Source organism: Corylus avellana, chromosome ca4, assembly GCF_901000735.1.
Source record: "Corylus avellana chromosome ca4, CavTom2PMs-1.0".
In the NCBI taxonomy this organism is placed as follows: Eukaryota; Viridiplantae; Streptophyta; class Magnoliopsida; order Fagales; family Betulaceae; genus Corylus; species Corylus avellana.
Window position 1 is genome coordinate 25,020,137 of NC_081544.1, and position 10,093 is coordinate 25,030,229.

Sequence of the window (10,093 nt, forward strand, 5' to 3'; positions counted from 1 at the left end):
GGGGGTGGCGGAGCAGACAAACTTCATGTTTCCCGGAAATATACATGGTTGCCAGAGATCTCGGGACTAAAGAGTTTTTACCTGCCACGTGGCTGTATCTGATAAATAGACCGGTCAACATTGCCGTTTTAGTGTGGGTATCACCCATGGTCCCACCGCCTTGGGACACGATCTTTCCCCCTTCGTCGTTTTCACTCACTTTTTATTATTTTGTTTCCTTCCCATCCTTTTCTTTTCTGGGTGCTTTGGGAACCTGAGTATATATATATATGTTTTTTTTTTTTTTTTTTTGGGAGACAAATCCAGCAGTCATGTTGGTCCACATACATGCATGGTTGTAAATTTGTGAATGGGAAATGTGTGTGATGCATGTTTCATTGACTGGGAATTGATTTGAGTGTTTCATATAAGGGAGGACATAATTATAAAAATATTTAGTGGGTTTGTGCTTTTCAAAGAGCTCCTACTTTTTTTTTATCGAATAACGCGACTCTAACATGTTTCAATGCTGATATATGCGTGATCTAATATTGTGGGACATACTAATCTTTCATTTCATTTTTATAACATCAATCCCATCTGTTATTTGAAAAATAAAAATAAAAAATTCTAAGTGCTGCCTGTCACATTAGACCAATGATATGAAAGTAAAATGAGAGGTGAGAGATGAGAGATGAGTTAGAATTAGTCCGCAGGAGTTATAGGCTATGCAGCCTATGCTACTTAGTGTTTTGAAAAGAGTTTTTCATGTGACGGAGTTGAAACATATTTGTGGTGGGATTTATATTTTATATTTAAAAAGTGTTTTCTATAGAGACCATAAATAAAGAATTTATTTGGCAAACTTTTTAGTCTTTTGTGTTTTTAAATAATAAAACACTTTAAACATGCTTGTTTGAAGAAAATCTAATCATGGATTTTTTAGGTGTGAAAGTTGACTTTTTGCTTATAAAAGAAAATAAAAAAAATAAAAAATAGAGGAGAGGCAACTTCCTCTCCTCTATTGGGAGAAGGGATGGACACATTCAATGAAGACGAAGTTGCCTCGTGGCTACGACATTACCTCCATTGGAGGCGGCGGAGAGGGGTGGTTACGTGACACTTCTCTATTTTTTTTAATTAATAATTTTATATAAATAAGAAGTCAACATTCACAATTGAAAAAATAAACACATTTCACAAAATATTACTATAAGATGGGTATGAAAAGTTTTCTTAAAAAATGTTGTCAACAAGAAGAAAAAAAACCTCGGTTTTTTGAAAAATAGCGTGCCTTTTAAAAAATGTTTTGTATTTTTTATTATTATTATTATTTTTTTTTTTGAAGTGTGTCTGGCTTGGTAACTATTTTCTGAAAGTGTGTTTTAGTGTTTGAAAAGAGAGAGAGAGAAAAAAAAAAAAAATCAAAATTATTAACAAACATAGTATATGTAGGCCTTCATAATCGCCCCACTATAATTACAACTTGCACTTAAGAGTTGCTAATATTGCTGAAAGAAATTGTCAATGACATGAACTCCAAGCTGTTAAACAATTCGATATCATTCAACCTACGCATTGATTGTGTTGAAGTCAAGCAAACGCATATTGGATTCCTCCAAAGTTGGTAATGAAATTTCTCATGACGACCATTGACCAAGCATAACTTGCATAGTTAATTTATTCTAAGAATAAAAAAAATAAAAAACCTAGGAAATTATAACAACGCATGCACAGGATTAAGAGCTAAAAATATATGAAGAAAAAACTTCAAGATCGTGAGAGTAAACTATATATTATCCTGAGAGAAGTAAATCTCATATATATAAATATTGAGAAATTACACTTATCCCCTTCAATTACTACTCTTTTCCTTCCACTTAGTCCCCCTACCAGATGGAGTTAATAATTAATAGAGATCTTATACCCAGAATCTCCCATCTCATGTCCCTTTTTCCAAAGGAAAAGTGAGAGAGTTTGAGCTTTATTTATCTCTTCTATTATCAGTTTGCTTATCAGGTATGACGATATCTTTATTTTCCAAATGCTTCTTGCCTCATAATTAATTCTTACCTCTGTTGGGAGGATCTTTTGCAGGATGGTACCAGTCCGATTCAATAAAGGTGAAAATTTTAGAGACCTTATCGTTAGATTCATGCATGTTGGCTGTTGGCGTCTACCTCATCTGAAAAGAGAGGAATGTGGGGCTGTTTTCTAAGAAAAGTAGACATTTTCTACTGTGTTTCGGGATATGTTGCATGTGTTGCATGTTATGCTCTTTTTTTCTGGTTTTCCGACTTCTTGTGCCAACAAATTTATTTTATCTCTTGGAGCATCTTTCATACCATTTTGCACTATGATTAGCTGCTGTACATGCTTTGTTGTCTTGTAGCTCTTGTTCGCATTGTTTTGTCGTTTAATTTGGCTCTTTTAGTGTTAAATCACTACTTGTTTTAAAAGTTTAAGCTTATAAAAAATATATAAATTTAATCATTTAATTAATACTAACACTTCAGTGGCTTCACGTGTAAACTCAAACTCTTTTTTTAATATAAGTGATGCTCAACATATGAAATATTAAATTGAAATGGTAGGTGGTATTAGAGCAAATTAAGGTCTTGAATTCAAATCTTGTTTCAGCTATTTATTTCTTATTTCAATTAAATATTTCATGTATTGAATCTCACCAATTAAGAGTAAGTTTGAGCCCACACGTGAAGGCTTAGGGAAGTGTTAAAGTATTTGATTAAATGATTAAACTCTGGTACCGTATTAAATCATCACTTATCCCTAATTTAGTCATTTAATTAATACTTTAACACTTAGGTTTTAGCAGCTGGTTTGTCAATTGTCAGCTATACTTGCTCTTATCTCCTTGCTTTTTTGTTTGGAGCCGGTCGCTTTCTTGTATGTTCTATTTTCTTTTCTAATATATATATATCATCCAGGGCTTGAGCTGGGTTTGTTTGGAAGTGGGATTTTAAAAATTGCGTTTTTAAAGTTTGCATTTTTGAAATCGCCACTTTTTAAAATCGCATAGGCGATTGGTAAAACATGTTAAAAAATATTTTTTTATCAATTAAGTGTTTGGATAATATTAGCACATAATTGCAGTTTCATGACCAAATAGATAAATATTGCCCCAAATATTTTTTTAAGCGAAATTGTGATTTTTGTTTAAATTCACACTTTTTCAAATAAGCACCTTCTAGTCAGTTTATAGAAATTGTAGATTTTTCCACGATTTTAAAATTTGCGTTTTTAAAATCCCAATTCCAAACACTCCAATATTGCGATTTGATTTGAAAATGCAAATTATTTTTTTGAAAACGCACTCCCAAACAGACCCTAAATAAGGCCCCCAACTAATAATTATACAATAAATTTTGTTTGTAAATTTTTTTTTAAGGCTTTAATATGGTAAAAAATTAATAAATAGTATCTAATTAAGGCCACAATTAATAATTGTAAAGTAGAGATTCTTTCTAAGGCTCTAATATATGGTAAAACGTTAATAATTAATAGTGTCTAATTAAGGCCCCAATTAATAATTGTACAATATAGGTTTTTTCGAAAAAAAAATATTTAAGGTTCTAATATGGTAAAAGTTAATAAATAGTATCTAATTAAGGCCCCTGATTATGGTAATAGTAATTATGGATTGAAATTCATTATTTTTTGAAAGGGAAAACATTATATACTCATTCATTGATAAAAAGTCGCGAGCAAGAGCTCTTACAAACAGAGCAAAAAATTCTGAAGCAAATTATAGCCGAAGGTAAATTTGCAATCAACCAATCAAGTCTAATAAAAAACCACATCATCCACTAACCCATGACTTTTCAACAGGTTTAACCACATATCTGCACCAAATATGCACAAACCAATACATATGTAACGCTTATTCCTCGGTCCTAAGAGCAAAGAACCCCTAAGCCAAAACTCATCATTCTCGACCCGAAAACCTAGAATATCGTTCACATCCACAACCCAAGGGTCTACACCAAAGCAAATATCCCACAGAAACATCATGATATAAACAGGCAGAACAAAGAGAGAGGACATAGCCTTATTACAAGCAAAAAACAGGAAAGTAAAAACGTATAGGGAAATAAAACAGGAAAGTAAAGAACAAATACAAGGAAAAATGAAAATACAACAAAAAGAAGCCAATAATACAGGGAAAAACAACAGGAGAAGCACATAAAGCGAATGACAGCAGTCGGAAGGAAGCCGATCGCGTGCTGGTTGGAAACCGACACGGAAGGTTGCGTTGGAAGTTCATCACTGGGGACGCTTGAAAAGACCCAACAATGGACGGTGGACGGTAAAGTGGGCGAGGAGGATATCGGCGGTGCACTCAAACCACAGGAGGGAGAGTTTGAGTGAATCCCCATGAGCGGTACCCACAAAGTGTGCCAAACAAGTAAAAAAACAAATACATCGAGAAAAAACGGCAAAAACAAGAAAGGGAAAAAAACCACAAAACAGAACAGAAATAAACAACAGCCGGAGCGACGGACTAGGATCAAACGGTGGGATGGACACAGATGGATCCGGAGAGCAAAATGGCAGGGCATGTGTCGAGGGGATCAGACGGGGGATGGAGATCGAACAAAGACAAAATGATCCAAAGCTAAGCTTGGCCCAGAAAAACGCAGCAGAGACTGAAGGCAGTGGAAAAAGGCGGCACGATGGAGAACGGTAAGGTGGGCACAGTGGCAAAAGGAGAAGGGCAAACGCCAGAGAACAAGACATAAAAGAGAAATGGGTGGAAAATGAGGAAAAATTGCACAAGCCGAATGGGGAGGGAGGAGTCAATAGAGCTAGGGACATCAGGTAAATAGGCTAGCTCCGGAGAGGGCAAAGGGAGGAGGGAGGCAACCAACGGCCATCCCTCCCCAAATCAGGGTTTGCCCTACCTGTGCGGCGCTTTGGGAAGAGAGCTAGGGTTTCCTAGGGGAAAACCTAAAAAAGAGTCATTCAAAAAAAAAATCATTATTCATATTTATAGAAAGTCTCAACATCCATAAATTTTTAGAAAGTAAAAAGTTTTCAAACTGCATAAAACTCTAATTGTTTGCATTGTGCATAACAGATAAAATTACAATGTCAGTGACTTTTCAACATCCAACTTTTTTTTTCTCATCGTATTCAACTATAAATTGCTCTTTATAGCTTTCCATTTTTCTCAACACTTTTTTTTTTTTTTCCTTTTAAGTCTTATTATTTCATGTTCTTAAATCAAGTGATAAGTCATTCTATATTTAATAAGTAATTAAAAAAAAAAGTTTTAAACAAATTTTACAAATAAAAGAAAGTGTTCTGATTGACATATTAAAGTATATAAAAATATAAGAAAACCTTTTATCAGGACCATCCTGATAACACCCATTTTACATCCCCCAATTAATAACATACACGTAAGTAAAAACATAAAAAGTGCACAAAAATAAGTTGGACCAAAATACACTAGATTTTAGGGTGAGAAAATCCTTAAAGGGTTAACCTTCCACCTCTAAGTTTTAGTTTTGAATTCAAAAACAAGTTTTGAGGCATTAGAAACGGGTTTTGAGGCAGGTCACGATCGGTGGGGTTTGAGACGTTCACCGCCGGCCAGACTTGTGGGTTCGGCGAGACCCATGGCGTGGGTACAACCAGACCCACGCCGTGGGTTTGGCCTGGGTCTTGCCGGCTACGGGTTTTTTTTCTCTGATTTGGTGTGATTGTTCTCACTTTTATTTTTTTGCATTTTTCTTAAATTGATGATGTGTCACATAGTAATTGGAGGCTGTAAAATGAGTTTTATCATGATGGACCTGATAGTAGGGGCTCTCTAAAAATATTTGATTCCTGTTTAAATGTATCGCTTATAAAATTTGATTGACAATACGTGTTATGGTTGCTTACGAAAAAATTTCAAAATTAAATTTGATAAAATCATACCTAAGAGGGCTAAGATCGACAATGTCACAAGAAAAATTAAATGAAATATCCATATTATCAATTGAAAATGAGATGTTGGAAAAATTGATTATAAAAACTTAATTAGTAATTATGCATCATAAAAAGTAAGAATAATATTTTTAAATAAAATAAATATAATATAAATGTTAAAATTAATATAAAATAATTAATATTCAAATATAAGAAAAAGGCCCCACTTAAACTTATTATCTTAGGCCCCAAAATCGATCGAGCCGACCCTGATATCATCAGTCATTACGGCCCTGAAATCATCAGTCATTAAAAGAAAAAACTTGATTATAGGAAATTACCTGTTTTGTTTATGGGTGCCAAATTACCTGTTTATCATTGTTGCAAGAAAAAAAGTAGATTGTTGGAGACTTTTTATCTTCTTATCATTATTGCAAGAAAAAAGTAGGTCATTAATTATATGATGAATACCTTGTAGATGAATCTTTAAACCCCACCAATAACACACACAAACAATTTCTAACACCTGTCCTAGATCCAATGCATCGTCTCATCGGTGAACGGATCACCATAGTGGCTTCAAGTCGCCTTGCAGGGAGGAGCTCAATTTGCAAAAGATGTAGAAGTCGTCAGAAGCCCGTCGGCCATAGAGGCTTGGAGGAACTTCGACGCCCAAGTCAATAGATGGCATGAGGAAGAGCTCTCTAGTAAATGAGAGTATTAATGATAGTGTGTAGAATAATGGAATTGTGTACCTTATGTCTTATATACACGCATGTAGAGTCTTCTGGAGTCTACTGAAGGGAGGATCATGGTCGGGTCATAGATTTGTTGAACTTGATATGAGGTGTGAACTTTCTTCTTAGGTGGGTATTTAGTGGGTTCTAGTCTCCTACACATCTACCTCGTTAAAAGATAGAGAAGTCTGAACTTGATATGAGGTGTGAGCCTTCTTTTTAGGTGGGTATTTATTGGGTTCTAGTCTCCTACACATCTACCTCGTTAAAAGATGGGAAAAATACACTTTACTCCCTTGAACTATCTACTCATTTGCACTTTTAACCTCAATGTTTAAAAAGTGACACTTTACCCCCCCAAAACTTTCAAATTGTTGCAATTCGACCATTCTAACTTCTTTTTTTTCCCCAAAAATGCCCCCATCCCAAATTTTTTATAAAAAAAATTTTAAAATTAAGGGGTGGCCGAAGCCACCCTTTTCCCCTTAAAAGATAGAGAATTAAGTACTAGCTATGCTGGTGATCAATGGATCGGTAATTCAAGTGCTAATTCGTTTATGTAGTTGGCACTAGCTAGCAGATATTCTACCCTCAATTTTATTTTACGTTCTTTTTTGGATGAATGGTAATATATTAAAAAAAAAAAAATTAAAAAAAAAAAAAAACAAATAAATAAATCGTTGACACCTAGAGTAATAGCGATAGGGCAACGAAACCAAACTGGCAACACAGCAACACCCACATGGGCAACAAACAGCCCCCAAAGAGGGAACTCCATTGGACAACACCCAAAAAATGGCCGGAAAAACAGCTAACTAGAAGGCAAAATGTGATAATTAGACAAGTCCCACATGGTCTAACAAAGCATCTATTAAGCAAAGAAGGAAACCCAACAATCATCACAATATCCAGAAGCACATATATTGCAGATCGATATTTCTGTAATCACTTAAAGTGAGTTAAAAATTTTAGCATCAATTTAAGACAAATTACAGTAGCTAATGAATCATAATTTCTTTTATTAAAAAGAGTTTTGGCATGTCGAAATGTGTTCTCCTTGATCCATTTGCATTATTTTTCAAGACAATTAGTTATCAAAAGTTCCAGAACGTGTAGTACTACCCTTTAATCTGTGCATTTCACTCAAAAAATAATCATAACCGATCACATCACAATTACAATACACATCAATCATTACATGAAAAAGGAGGGGTAAATCTGATAGTCAAATTCTCTTAAGCCTTTCTACCCCAACGAGGAGCATATATATTTACCCACTTGGCATATGCTTGATAGAGGCATGGAATATGGAAGTGTGATTGGGGAGAATTTAATTAAGTTTCTAATGTTAGAAAAGAAGATTATTTTTAAAAAATAAAATAAAATTAGATCATTTCTAATTCTCTACTAAGATAATGCATGGTTGAAACTAAGGGCTTTTTGATTATTATAGGTGTAAGAACAACTAGCATACAGAAGGTGATCTTCAAGATACTAGATAGATAATCTTGAATGAAGCAACATTAATCTAGGGTTTTTCTTGTTTGTTGACAATTAGCACCTTAATTACCCATATCTTTATAGCAAAAGTTCCCTTTTCATGACTCTCAAGAAAAGAGCTTAATTAGTGACATTGATTGCTTTGCCAAAATTAGGTTAAAATGTGACTTATTTGATCAAAGATGATGTGTACTCCACGACAAAGGCGTGGCAAGATTGAACTTCATGAGCATCAACATCGACATGAAAGGAAAAGAGAACACGTTACCGGATTTCTCTTGGGTGATGTTTGCTGGTGTCCCCACCATCCAAACTTATTAAATTTCTCTCTAATATAAAAACGGCTCAAATGGGTGGCCTGCATTTCATTAATGTAGGTTTAGTGGATTCCCCATAAACAAATGATCAGTTCAACGAATTCTCACCATCTCGAAGATAGATGTGCTTACACTTGGAAAGGCAAATGGAACAAAAAGGAGAATATATTTGTTTTTTTATTGGTGTTAGATGATATGATTATTATATTAATGCAAAGAGGTGGTTAATTATTGCGACTTTAGCGTTGGAATTTTTTTATCAAGTTGCTAAATATATATATTATAATTAATTAGGTTTATTAGCTACGACACGTGAATCCATGTGAAGAGGGTCCTCCGTGTTGCTATATATATATATATATATATGCTCTCTAGGATCCTTTCGGCAGAATATATATCTTTTGAGAGAAGTTGATTAAATTACTATTGGGAAATCAAAGTTTTGCTTAGCTTTATCAACTTTCGAAATCTTTGCTGCCTCTTAATTAAACAATTTGACTGACAAAGCATTCGATGGGAGTTTGTGCAGTTTTTGCTTGAATCTATGGAGCTTTGTTTGCGAGTTTAATCATCACGTTATCCATGAGTAAAAATGTTTCTTCTCTCAGATATAATTAATCATAATCATAAGCTTCTCTTCTTTCCTGAAATAAATTTTAAAAACATGCTATTAAATTTGAAAAACTTACAACAGCTATCTACGTCAACGTCATCTAATTATATTTTAAATATTTAATAATGTAGACCACATTTGGATATTACTGATTCAAGTTTACAATTTTTTACCTTTTTTCTATTAGTTTCTTGTGCGACTAACAGTAGGTTTTGAAGGATAATTAATGATTCTACTACCAGGCCATTGATCCCTTTGGCGAGTGACTACCTTTTAATAATCTGCAAAACTGTTTACCATATGCTGATATATGAGTTTGTTTAAATTAATGGAACAAACAACTAGAGGTGGGTATAATGCAGGTATAATGCACCCAACATGAGTATGAAAGAGGAAAAATGCAAAAACAGGTAAAATATGGGTACGTATATCACTACCTTGGCACTTGTACTTCTAAAATTTAAAAAGTGACACTAAGAGCCCACAAAATATAGCACTCACTACCCACTGCCCACTATTATTTTTTCGGTCTTTTTGGTCGGAACCTATGTCACTTGACGTAACATTTTCGCCCCTAATGGCCTCAAAATGGCCAGACACCGCAAGGGGAGGTCAACTGTATTTTCCTACGTACAAACTTTGAAGGTACAAATGAAAATAACAAAAAATAAATAAAGAGAAAACGAAAAAAAAAAGGATTAAAAAAATAAACATGATGGAGAGCCTCTCCTCACTTGGGGGTGGTTAGACTGAACATGAATTAGCTACAAACTAGTTCAAAGCTAATTCAAATAAACCAATCTAATAAAGTGACATGTGTCCCTTAACATATGAGAATCACATACTTTTTTAATAGCATGTGCTACCCACATGTTTTTATAACCCCTAATCATCACCTAGAGATGGGGGTCTAACCACCCCTAATGATGTTTTTAAAGCTAGCACAAGCCACCCCCTTGGAAGTTTTCGGGGGTGGCTCATTTGGGGGTCACTCGGGCCACCCTCATAAA